The sequence below is a fragment of the Netta rufina genome (genome assembly GCF_964035555.1).
Source record: "Netta rufina genome assembly, chromosome: 1".
Taxonomy (NCBI): Eukaryota; Metazoa; Chordata; class Aves; order Anseriformes; family Anatidae; genus Netta; species Netta rufina.
The window spans coordinates 159711114-159724705 of NC_140123.1; positions in this window are offsets into that span (position 1 = coordinate 159711114).

The following is a 13592-nucleotide window of genomic DNA, read 5'->3' on the forward strand; positions in this document are numbered from 1 at the left end:
CTTATTACAAATCTACATCGCCGTGCACCTTTTCAGCTGACATCCCAGGAGATCAGGTCACCTGACAGAAATACAAACCCATGTAGTTAGCAATCAAGTACATTCACACTTCAAAGACTTCACATGCTACTTTTGCTTTCAATACAGAAGAATCCTAGCTCGGCTGTAACTCACGTTAGAAATCCCCTACTGAAAGGGCCACTCTTCTCTGCTCCTTCTACCTGCCCTGAGGTGTAGTAGCTGTCCTAGGGACACAGCATAAAGTTAAATCTGGAGATTATTTGAGCCAATACAAAACAAGCATCTTTAGCCACCAGGCCACACAAAATGTTATTTTTACTTGCGCTGCACACTAAGAATCAAACCATGATGTTAATTATGCCCTGTTAACTAGGATTCAAGCAGGGGTCACAGACATCAGATACGAAGTAGTAAAAGCTGTTTGTATCACAGTCTGTCGCACTATCCTAACACACTGCACTGCTCCACACACCATCGCATCACCCCGAACAGGAGATAATGCTCACTGGTGAGCTCCCATCAGGCCACTTCTGGAAGAGTTACGACTTAACAGGCTGGTATCTTCCAGATTGTCCAAAGTTCACCTCCGAAACACATCATTGATACATGTCACTTCTAGTTTTTGAAGTTTTTCTGGTGGTTTTGTGTGACCTTTCCAGCAAGAGTTTTGCTAAATGTGATAATCTCAGATGGGTGTGAGAAAGCTGCAGATTGCCAGATGCTGAGAAATGAGGAAGTATTATAACATGCGCCCCATCGGCTCTTCTCGATATTAGAAACCAGGCACTGCCTGAGACTGGTTATTGCTGGTGCTTCTAAAGGATCTGGGGGAGGGAGGACTGCAACTGAATTTTAGGGAAGTTATAAAGCTTTGAAACCAGCTACCCTGACATTTTGGGCTTTCGGCAGTACTGGACTGGTGCCTAAGAACTCCGTATTTGCAGTGGTATGCAAAAAAAAAAGTCAAATCTCCAGCATCACTGCAACTAGCTAGCCTCCTTCTGGAACACAGCTGAATACATAACGCTTTCTAGTATTCCACTCTTAACATCTCTCATGGGCCTACCTTAAGCACTCACCATTTGATTCTATAAACCCTGAGCTACAAGCGAGATGAAAATTATCTTCCATACAGATAAATAAGCACGGCACATTTAGTGCCCATTTTCTTCCTCCACTACTAGGATGGGGAAAGGTGAGAGGAAAGTGTCCCAATACCAGCACAGGCAAGGTGGCAACAGCCATTTCTTTTATCCTGCTTTACTCACATTTGCTGAGAGGATAAGGAGGAGGAGATGCTTCTGAAGCAGCATTATAGATACAAAGACTCCAGAAAACATGGTTGATTAGTTCTCAGAAAACTCCAAAAAAAAAAAAAAAAAAAAAAAAAGAATGGAAATGCAACCGTTTGTAATTTCAGCCCCAAGCTGCTGAAGGTGGGAAATACATCCACTCCTCACAGCTTTGGCTACTATCAGAAAGTCCAAAGATTATAAAGCAAAACACATATCCAGTTGTGTGCGCATCTGTGGCTTACAAATCCGTTTCACACATTCAAAAACCTAAGCACTATGTAGTTAAGGAAGCAAAACTATTTGGGCTTGCAGGGACATCTAGTGGCAAGCTTCAGGATTTACATTCCCAGTGATGAGAGAATCTACAGTACCAGAAATTTCATTACTTTGTAAGACCTCTTTCCTTGAAATCATTGAAGCAACTTGTGATATTTAGCCTACACACTTTCTTACAATAAAATTAAATAAAATACCTTTCTTTTTTTTCTTCAAAAACAAAACGAGTCCTCACAGAGCTGCAAACACTCACCATTGTCTTGGCCCTATAGAGTAAGTACCCTACTAACATGAATCTCTTCTGTTCTAGTGGCACCTTCTCATAGTCAATGATTAGACCTAAAATATTCTTCAAAAAAAAAAAAAAAAGTGTAGTCTTGCATAATTAAGTAATACTTTACAGGAACACTAGTTAAAACTCCTTCCCTTGTACACCTGTTCAAAAAGGTAGAGAACCATAAAACACGCTTGAAAGAAACTAAAACCCCAGCATATCTAAAATTAATTCTCCACCTATAACATAACATAAAACTTGGTAAATTTACAAAACTGCAAACTTGTATCAACTGCCCCGAATCCATACTATGCAATCTTAACATTATTTTGTGCAGGTACACAAGGGAAGGTATTGGTACAGAGTCCTGAAGCTCATGTTTTGCACACTTAATACCTGAAATTACATAATATACATATATCTATATATTGATATTGGTTAATATTTTTGGTAGAATATCCAGTCAAGTGAAGTAACTCGACTACATTTCCAAGAGTCACCTTTGTTCTGCCTTTCTCCTCCAAAGAGCTATTTTCATACACAAAGAAACACTTTTTAAAGACGTACTTTACATCTCTCTCCTTTATATCCACACATCATGAAAGGACTTTTCTTCCACAAGATTTTTCAGCTACATTATTTTAAATTTTGTTTTCTACAAGCACTTAAAATTGTGAGAAAACTTGCATTTAGAGAAAAACATGAAGACGTTGCTATAATTTCTGACCACCGCAGCCTCCTTCTCGCTTCCCTGGCATAGCCCAACTCCAGGACTCCAGCATGCACCAGCCTGGGTGACACAACTCACTCACGGCTCTTCTTTGTGTCCTCTGACCATGCTAACACGCATAAATTTACCATGGTCGAACATTAAACAGTTAAATTAGATGGTACTCTGAATGTAATTTTGCAACGACTGCTGCCACATCTCATGGAACAATAAGCTATTTGTCTGGAAGAATAAGCGAGACACTCAAAGGAAGAGCAGAGCCTCACCAAGTGATTCCAGACACTACTGCTCTGCTTAAGGGTCTGTGGAGTCGGAGCAGATAAGGAGCTAACAAGAAACCGTAACCCACTTGACAGCTCCCTGTCACCAGGAATGAGAGGTTGCCTTCGTCCTCCCTCCTTCATCCTTATTCCTGGAACTGCCATTCATCAGACCCTTCTATGAGCTGCTTTAACTCAAGAAGCCAATAGTTAAACGAGCAGAAAACACTCAATAGTTTCTTTTTCTGGTGAGGCCAGTGAGTCATTCCAGCATAAGGAAAAACCCAACAAGCCACAGAATCAGTGAAAGTAGGCAGCTGGTACTGGCTTGCACAAAGAAACGAGGAGACAAATAAGGTGGCGGAAGGAGGAGCACGCCTCTCTCCTTTCAGGAGCAGAGAACTGTCACATCAGGAGTTCAGACCTTCATGTGGTCACAGCCTTGGGCTAGACACTCGGCTTTTCAACAAAGTTAGGTTAAATTAGCCCTACCTTAAATGACTATGCAACACACCCAAGGTCAAACTTCCCATGAACACCGAGAAAAAAAAAAAAAAAAAAAAAAAAAAAAAAAAAAAGCAAAGTTATCTATCATTTGAGAAATTAGATTGTATACTGCTCTAACAGTTTATATTTTACATTTTGCAATAGCCAAAGTAACCACATTTAAGAAATAAGAAATAAAATAAATAATAATAAAATACAAAATAAACTGGAAAAAAAATCAGCAAAAGGTGAAAACCTTTATCATAGGAATCTCTATAATCTGGGTAACTGCTCAAACATCACTGTTGAGAATCCAGTGAAAATAAACACTGTTTGAGCATGTCTAAGTGCAGAAATAGGAGAACACCTCTATGATTTATAACTTATAAAAGACAGTCTAGTTTCAACTGTCACTGCTCTCACAACGCTGTTTAACGTACATGTGCCAACAGCCAGGCATATCAGGGTACACCTGGTCTGGGGGGAGGTGTCCCTGCCCCTGGCAGGGGGTTGGAGCTGGGTGATCCTTCAGGGCCCCTCCCAACCCAACCCAACCCACCCTGTGACACGGGATTTTGCAGTGTTATCTTCATGCATGGCAAACGGAGTTACTCTTGCCATTTCTGCCTTATGCTAGAAATAGGGTTATTTTTGTTAGATAAAGAAAACAAACAGGGTTATAAACTAATCCAGGATTAAAGGTTTTGCTTTAAAAACATAGTAAGCCAAGCTGCTAGCACAAGCCACTGATCAAACTGAAATTTGTCACAGGAGTTACATCTGGTAAGTCTCCTAGATGCAGTCCACAACAATTTGTCTGCATACACCAGGTAGGGTTTGTTTGTTTTTCCCATGACAAGAGACCCTTAGATACAGACAAGAAACTTCTCACTAAAGCCTCATTCAACATTGCAGCTGGGGTTAGAGATGCAACAGCTCGCAGCCTGCCGCACACAGCTGTACAGCCCACAGCACTTCCCCTGCTGCTGACAAGACTTCACACTGACTCCAAACCGGCGGCGTTCAGGCAGGACTTACTCCTCACCTCAGCCTGCGTGCCCTACACGGCTCCTACAGGCGAACACGGCAGCATTCACCCCGCCGTGCCCATGCAGGCAAAGCCCGTGTGAGGAAGCGGAGCCCGCGGCCGTTGCGTTGCCGTTGCGTTACCGTTACCTTCCCCGCCGCCCCCGCGGGGATCCCCCTGCGCCCGGCGGCCCCCGGCCGGGAGCCGTTTAAAAATGGCGCCGCCGGCCCGAGGGGCGCGGGGCGGCCTGGGAGCAGCGCGCGGGGCGCGCGGGGCGGTGTCGCCCGGGGAACGGCCGCGCGCGTGCGCGGAGGCGGGAGGGGAGCGGAGGGAAGGGGAGGAGAGCAGGAGCCGGCCCGGCCCGGCCCCGCTGCAGCCCGGGGCCGTGTCCCCCTGTGAAATCCCCTAAAAGGGGACGTGGGCACCCAGGCCAGCACAGGCACACTCCTGAGGAGATGAGCAGTCCTCTAATAAGGATTAAAAACGGCTTCCGTGCTGTTGTGGAGTGCGGGTGTTAGCGATGACCCCCGCAGGAAAAAGAGAGAGGAGAAAAAATGAAATGAAATGAAATAAAATAAAGTAAAATAAAATATCATAAAATAATATAAAATAAAATAGCAGTGTATTAAGGCAGACGGTATTGTGCATGGACCCGGAGCCCTGGTTCCCCCGTCACAGCGGCTGTAAGCTGCAGGGCGAGGATTGCACATCGGGATCACACTGCCGCCATCCACAGCAAAGTACCATGAGAAATGTCGTCAGGAATCAGCATGAGCTCAGGGGAGTTTGGTGGGAGGACACATGGGAGAAAAATTTTAAAATATAAAATTATCTAGGTAACTAAAATCAGCAGACAGGGTTGGGTGTTTATTGCCAGCAAAGCTGCTCAACAGCCTTACAGTTACCATCTCCCTCCCCATCTCACAGCTGTGCAAGAAGCAGTACGGAAAACCTGCTCCTACCTCTGATTGCTTTTACTATAATGCTGCTGTAGGGACTCAGATGGGCCTGGCCTGGGAATCCTGCAGAGTGCAGGGGAGGAGGAGTGAAAGCAAGGGACGAAGGGCACAAGGAGGAGATGGCTGGGGGAAGAACTGGCAAGCATGGGACTCGGGAACACAGCAGAGAGGCAAAAGGGTCAGACAAGAGATGAGCCTAGAGAACAAGAGGGAGAAGCAGCTAGAAAATGAAAATTATATAGTACAAGGCAAATGAGAAATGTAAAGAGCAATAAGTAAATATGAAAGGGAAACAAACTGTTGGGGAAAAAGGGGGACACATTGGTGTGCGTTTGTTCGTTTTCTCTTTGTGTCAGTCTGACTCTGCTAATGAAGTCAGTGCCTAAAGGAAGCAGGAATAATAAACACCCTTATAACATATTGAATTCAGGCAGTAGCACGTTCACCTCTTGGCAACATCACCCAACACTAAGGTTTTTCATAGGAATAGAAATGTATGCGGCTACAGATGTCAATAGCTTATTTTACAAAAAAAAATAAAAAAATATTCTCTTTAACATACACAAATTAAATGCACTGTGGGGCTCAAGTAAAAGTACAGATTTCATTTAGAGACTGTCAAGGTACTTGGTTGATACGGTTAGAGGTTATTTGTGTTTCTTTGCATGTCATCTCAAATTAGTTCTGGATAGATCGGCATTTCACACAGCAGCAAGGTTCATCCTCACACAAAGAAAACAACACACAAAGAGCTGTTAAATCAGTGGGGAACCCCAGGAAAATATTTAGAAGTGGTTTGCAGATACACTCTTTGGAGAAAGATAGATAATATTTAGGTATGGTCAGAAAATGTCTTGATGAATTTATAGGCTTGTTTAGACTTCCTTTCTGGTTTACTTGAGCAAGCTGAAAATAATTGCTAGATTAGATAAATCCTCATCTTCTGTCACACAGTGGCATATCTTTAGAAAAGGATATTGCTGTTATGCACATATGCTGCTGTTCATACCTGTAGTTTAATCCATGCTTAGTTTCTGTCACCTTGACCTGAATCCAACCTATCAGGACAGAGGCCAAATGGGGGATTAGTGCTAGGAGTGCAAGCCCCGTCGGCCTCTGAGTCAGCAGAGCCTGAAAGCATGTAAATGCTATCATCATCCCATACAATTGTGTCAGAGACATCTGTGTCCAAGTAGCATGCTGTTTGTGTTGGAGAGCTAAAACTGTACGTAGTTGTGTGGAGATTGCCTGACAAAAATAATACTTTGGCATTGCAAAATCAGAAGATGAAATTGCTTTTAAATGCAGTAGTGATTGCACAGAGGTGTTCTCTACTTTTCTGTTCAGCATGTACATAGACTCTTGTTTATACAACACTGACCGTCTGCCTCCTTCCCCTCTAACCGCTTGTCTACACATGTAGCTATGGTAAAAAAGGATGTTTCCCAGATGAGTACCAAGTTATTAAAATGGTATTCTAAAAAAATAAATAAAAATAAAAAAATAAAAAATGCAGATGGAATTTATTGGTCTGCTAAGAGATATCGCATTTAAGTACATTGTACTCATATTACGGGCTTCAGTTCTGACTGAGCTTTCCTTTCCATTAGATTGGCTCCATTCTAGCCACAACTAAAGAGTTTTTCCAAATTTTACACATACATTGTGGGTGAATAGAACCTCTCACTCATCAGCTGAAGCCACCATGACTGCATCAAATGTAAGCTCAGCTCGCAGAGTTCTTGTCCAAAGAGTATCGATGCTTCTTTCAGCAACTGGGCACCGGCCAGCTTCAAGCTTGTTCTGAGGCAAAGGAGCGTGGATCCTCCGCCTCGTAGGCTGCACATGAAAAGTAACACAACATTGCTCCACTGAGTAACTTTGTAAAACTATTGAGTTTTCACCTACATCAACAGTCCAGATACAAATTCAGGAGGGCACAATGTGAATATTCCTCTTTTCAGTGATAACAACTCTATGCTAGTTGTCATAGCAGGCAAAACCCACCTTTTGATTGCTGTACACAGTACACTGTAGCACAAGTACAGTGATGGCATGCATGCATTCGGGAAACATTTATCTCTAAGTTTTAGCTGCACTGCTAGCAGCGGGTACATTGGTAGTTCAGCGCATTTTTGGTGTGTCTAAATGAGCTGCAGTTACTGTTCAGTGTAACAGCAGATGGAGTCCTGGGTGCCTTCAGCTGGTTTCTGGTTCATTTGTAAAATTTTGCTTCTTGGAGTTACTTGCGGGCACCACCATGAAGTGTTTTTGGTGTACCATGATGGTAAGGGTCATCTGTCAAATGTCTCATCCAGCGATTGTCAGCGCTGTATGGAAACCACTGCTTGGCTATGCATGACACTTCTCCTCCTATGCTAAGTTACGACATTACCATTGTATTTTCCTCTCTGCCTTTCTGTTTTCTGGGTGCTAAAACACTCAGCCCTGGCAGCCAAAAGGGCCAACCCTACCCTGGGGTGCATCGGGCCCAGCACTGCCAGCCGGTTGAGGGAAGGGATTGTCCCGCTGTGCTCTGCGCTGGGCGGCCTCACCTCAAGCACTGTGTGCGGTTTGGAGTGCCCAGTATAAGAAGGCCATAAACTATTAGAGAGTGTCCAAAGGAGGTCAATGAAGATGGTAAAGGGTCTGGAGGACAAGATGAATGAGGAGGGGCTGAGGTCCCTTGGTTTGTTCAGCCCAGAGCAGAGCAGGCTGAGGGGAGGCCTCATGGCGGCCTGCAGCTCCCTCACGAGGGGAGCGGAGGGGCAGGCGCTGAGCTCTGCTCTCTGGGGACAGCGACAGTACCCGAGGGGACGGCATGGAGCTGGGACAGGGGAGGGTCAGGCTGGGGGCTAGGGAAAGGGTCTGCACCCAGAGGGTGCTTGGGCACTGGGACAGGCTCCCCAAGGCAATGTTCCCAGCACCGAGCCTGCTGGAGTTCAAAAGAGTTTGGGCAACGCTCTCAGACATCTGGTCTGATTCTTGGGTGGCCCTGTGTGAAGCCAGGAGTTGGACTCGATGGTCCTTGTGGGTCCCTTCCAACTGGGGATATTCAACAGTGCTATGAAAACACCTGTTGGGGTGCATTACGCACTCTTCAAAACCAGTTACAAGCAGCTCAGAAGCAACGATGAGTCAGATGCCTTTTCAATGTCTGGTTAGTCAGTGTGTTAGCAGGGGTTATGCAGCCCATGTCAGAAACGGGCAAATGTTGTTAGCAGCTAGGGGGAGCCTGCTGTTTGTCGAATTGAGTTAACTTAATACAGAAGTTGAGTTCCAGGCATCTGCGTGAAACTCAGCATGACGAGACCTGTCTGCAGGTGACACGGGACCTGCTGTGTGCTTCCGTAGGAGGAAATCAGAAAAGCAGCATGACTGCAAAGCAAAACACAGTTACTGCACTGTGTCTATTCTGTTCTTGGTATAAAAATAAGATCATTTCTAATGGCTGCCGGTGCCAGCTGACAAGAGCTCTGTTTTGTGAAAAATAAATGCAAATGTTTTGTGTTATGTCAGCTATGTTAGCTATTATGCATGCCTATATTCAATTTTTTGGCACATGACCAGGATCTCTGACAATCATGTAAAAAAAAAAAAAAATCAGCTTTGGTTTCTAATTCAATTTTCCCCAAAAGTAATCCAAAGCGAGTCCAACTGCTTGGCACACTAACATAATGTTTGCATAGCATGTTCACACAAGCTCTGGAGGAGAGCAGTGATGATACTTCATTTAATGTTTGCAGTTCTGCTATGTCATAGCTGTAAATAAAACCCACATGACTGATTTTGGTCAAAACTGCAACAGAGCAGAATCCTGTTTTACCAGTATTTTAAAGCTGGGGTTTTCTCTTGGTTGTACAACTCTGTTACTGACAAAGAGAAACTGATGTGGGACAGAGCGATAAGAAAAAGTTTAAGAAACAACTTACATCATCAAATAAATATAAGTATTTTTATTTAAAAAAAAAAAAATGTTAATGACACCTTAAAGGCAGTCATGACTACAGAAAAAAATATACAAAAATTACTTGTTTGTATTTGCATCTTTCCACAGTGCTGCACAAAATGGCTATGCTATGAGAAACACTGTAGATTACACACTGAGACTATCAACTTTAGTCAATTAAAACAGACAGTTTGGGGTACAGTTTAATACTACACCAGGCCCAAATTCTCTGGGGGAAAAAAAAGGAAAGATGACTGTGCAAAACTTTCCAACAACAGTGTAACTTCATATGCTAAACATACAGCAAATTAGTCATACAAGACAGTTTGACTAGTCCTCATGCAGTCTTTATATACAACATCAACTCGGTTTGCTTTTTCAGGGATAATATACAAGTCCATTAACTCAAATTATTTTTTTCCTAGTCTTTCATTGCTGTAATGTGAAACTGATTCTTTTTCCTGCGTTCTACCCAGCATCAAAGAGACCATTCGAACTTTGTTTGAAAACAAATCTATTGCTTTCTAAAAGGGAGCAATATAATTAATTAAAGGACGTGTTTTGGCATGCTGGTAAATGGAAACAAACAGACAATTGATAGATATTTGCTTGATTAATAAAGAGGAGAGCAAACTTGTCTGATTGCTATTCCTAGCTGGACTTGCAGAAGTGATTAAATTCTGTTATCCAAATTAAAGTGTTTAATTACATTAATCTGTGTTTACCTTCTGCTGCACCACTGAATCCAGAAATAAAATGTCTATATCACGATGGAAATGGGCTTGGCTTTCAAAATTCCAAGCCAATTAAATTAACCACAATCATACAACACCCCCACCCCAAAAAAAAGTTTCTTGTTCATTGAATGCAACTCCAGAAAGCACTGCCTGTGATTATACAACTGATTTTGGATCAAGCATAAGCCTGGACTGATTCCTCTTTGAAAAACACCGCTCAACTTTAGCCTAAAATTTTCAAGTCCTTGTTTATTCTGTAGCTAATAATATGCTCACAGCCCTTATGATTACTAAACTGAAGCTTGTACTTGCATTAGATTTGTCTAGCTTCAACTTCTAGTCACTGGATCTTGTATCTTTGCTAGAGCAAGTTGTCTTCATCTATTGATTTTCTAGTCCCCAGATAAGCATTCACAATTGTGTTTGAAGAAAAACATTGGCTTTTAAATATCCTTTATAGAGCACAGACAGCAGGTCTACACGTGATGTTCCTGCGCAGAGACACTGCATAACACAGGCATTTTGGTGTTAAAGCAGAAAATAGTCAGATTTGACAGGGCTCTTTTAAGAACTCAGAACAAGGAGACACCCTAGGACTGCAGTAAAATGGGAAGCTGTACAAATGCACATAAGGCAAACCAGAAGTGAGAAGGAATTTAAACTGGGTCTCATTCAGTGTTGACAATGACTAATTCCCTCATTGTTGTACATCGAATTAGAGTTAAAGCTAGTGGAGGGAGCCATTACACAGCTTTCAGAGGAACCCCTGTTTAGACCTTTATGCCTAAATAGGAGAGGGGAAATTTGTGCCAACCTTCACGAGAAACTAAGTCTCCAGAAGCTTCTGAGCAAAAAAAGCTGCCAAATGCCAATGGGGCAGGTATTAATATTAACTGAAGGACTTTTTAGTTAGAGAACAAAGAGAAGCGAAATAATTCATTACCAGGCAGTATCAAACAGAGAAGACGCTGGTCACCATTTGGTTGGGTGGGAGTGTTTTAGAGGCTCACAATGAGTTAAGTGCAACAGGCATACTAAGAACGACACCTGATGTGTTGTAGGAGACCATAAAAGCAAACACTATCCCAACCAGACATGGTTAATTGCTTGAGAAGTTGAAGTTCTCATTAATAGAGGTTGTGCTACTGTTCAGAATGGCCTTGGCATATGTTCACAGCAAGCAGAGTTCTGTCCGCAGCCCAAGCAGTGGAAGTGACGCTGATACTGAAGTCATCGGCCTGGCCATCAGCCTGCTCTTGATGCTGGGTACAGAGACAGCAGTGAGCCTCTGCTACCCAGTCTTGCTGCTGTTTGTGTCTGTTCCACGCAGGCAAGAGGTAGGAAGAGCCTTCGGTGCTGCAGCTGTGCCATCATTCCACTAGGGAAGCTGCCTAGAGCACAGTTTCAGGGGTTCAGATTCACTGAAGCAAAAAGGAAAGCAGCTCATCTTCTTGTTTCCACTTCCTCTGCCAGTGCTGGCACACCTGAGACCTTTCCCTCAGCCCCTTCAAGTCTCTGGTCTGGTGGACCTGCTCTTCTGCTGGTTCAGTTTTCTGCCAGCCCCGTGAGCCAACACGACACAGGGAAGGCTGCAACACACCAGTGTAAGGTGAGAAAGGAGTGAAGCCAGGAGGGGAGATCTCCCTCCCCTTCAGGTGGGAAGGAGCTTGGCAGAGCTCGCAGCACTGCTGCGTGTGCACAGCTACAGCAGTTTCACCCAAAGGCTGCCTGTTGCCCTTCACATCTTCCTTAATTCCTCGATGCATGTCACAACACCCAGAGAGTTAAATACAGCACAGAAAATAACCTAGAGAAGTGCTGTGCCCATTTACCAGTCAAGGTTTAATTTGCATAAATAACATTACTCAGAGTTTACAGCTTTCTCTGTGTCCTCTGCCAGATAAAATCCAACAGAGAAACACAAGGCCTTTCTGCTTCCAATTTGGACCCAGTCAGATTTTATCAGGGTAGAGAGCAGTCTTTCAGAGGCCCATTGATTTTATGTTCTACCTTCATTTCGCCCTGAGGACATCTCTCAGCACTGTAACAGGATAACCTTGGAGCAGAAGCCTTCGCACTCCCAGGCTGTACCACACCAACTTCCTGTGATATACGACAACTGACGACTACCTGACATTACACGTTTAACTATGTACACTAGCACGGTGAGGATTCTCCCTTTATCGTGCAATAGGCAAAGGAGTTTTTCCTTAAGTAAAATTACCATACCTTTCTTGCCCACTTACCCTTCTGAACCCATGTAACAAAATGCCAGACAAACTGCGTGTTCTTGAGTGGCCAAACCAGAAGGGGGCTGTGCAAACAAAGTAGAACAAGGACTATAATAAAGATGGCAAGAGAGCACTACAGAGGCACAGATTTCTGAGGATCACTCTCACTGTTTGTTTTTGTTTGTTTGTTTGTTTAAAAAAACATCTTGTGGCCTCAGGAAATGAGGAAAAAAATCACAGTCATAGGGATTATTAGTGAAATGCCTGGTGGAATTCAGCAAGACGACTTTGGACTCTGAATTTGAATAGAAGCACATTCATTAGCTAAAGAAATTGGAAGTACAAACTAAAAAGATATTACATGCCTCTTGTGGGAACAAATTATATTAAAACAGTCGAAAAGACCAAGAGGATCTCAGGTTACTTAAAGGGCATATAAAGAAACCAAGGGCAATCCTTCCTTGTGATGTGAAGAACAAACAAACAAACAAACAAACAAAAAAGTATTTTTTTCCTTTCAATCTCTTCAGCATTCTGGAACAGAGTTTCCTGTGAGGGTAGGTTTGTCAGTTGTATCCAGGGAAGCAATCTCAGTTTATCAGCTGGCTAGTAAAGGAGGTGAAGTGCAGATAGTGGGAAGGTGGGGGTGCAGGCCTGGTGCTAGGCACGCACATGGTGCCAAAATGGGCTAAGCACACGGGAAGAAAGGTCTTCCTGAATCAAGCAGCAGCAGGAGCACATGCAAGAGGTAAGACAGAGAAGGTTAAGCACAACACAATAGCTATTGTCATCTTCAAGGGATAGTAGGAATACAGAGGGTAAAAACAGAGGGAAAAAAAAAAAAAAAGATTAAGGAGAATAAGAACCTGTCTGTACAATAATTCTTCCTGACACAGCCACGGAAAAGGCTACTGGTGAGTTTGGGCTTTATGCCGTGACACCACTTGTGGCAGGACTTTTGCCTTCACCTCCACCTTCCTCCGAGGATGGGGCAGTGCAGGGTCAGGACAACAAGGGTGTGCCTGAGCTGATCCCCTTCCGCTGCCTGCAGGCCAGGCACAATCCTTCCTGATCTCTGTGTTCAAAGCTGCAGCGCACACAAATAATTCTTTAATGACCTTTACAGTGTTTTAATTTAATTTTCTAACTGCTGAGTCATATAATTATTTACGCAGTTAATTCTGTCCTTTCTTCAGTCCCTGAAGCCACAGAAGGTAACTGTAGTCACTGTTAATTCAATAGCAGTAAAAGGTCAAAAGTTCTTCCCTTGCCTCCCCTCCCCATTCCCCTTCCTCAGTATAAGGATTTCTGAATCCCTACACCAAGTATTACAATTCATAAAAAAAA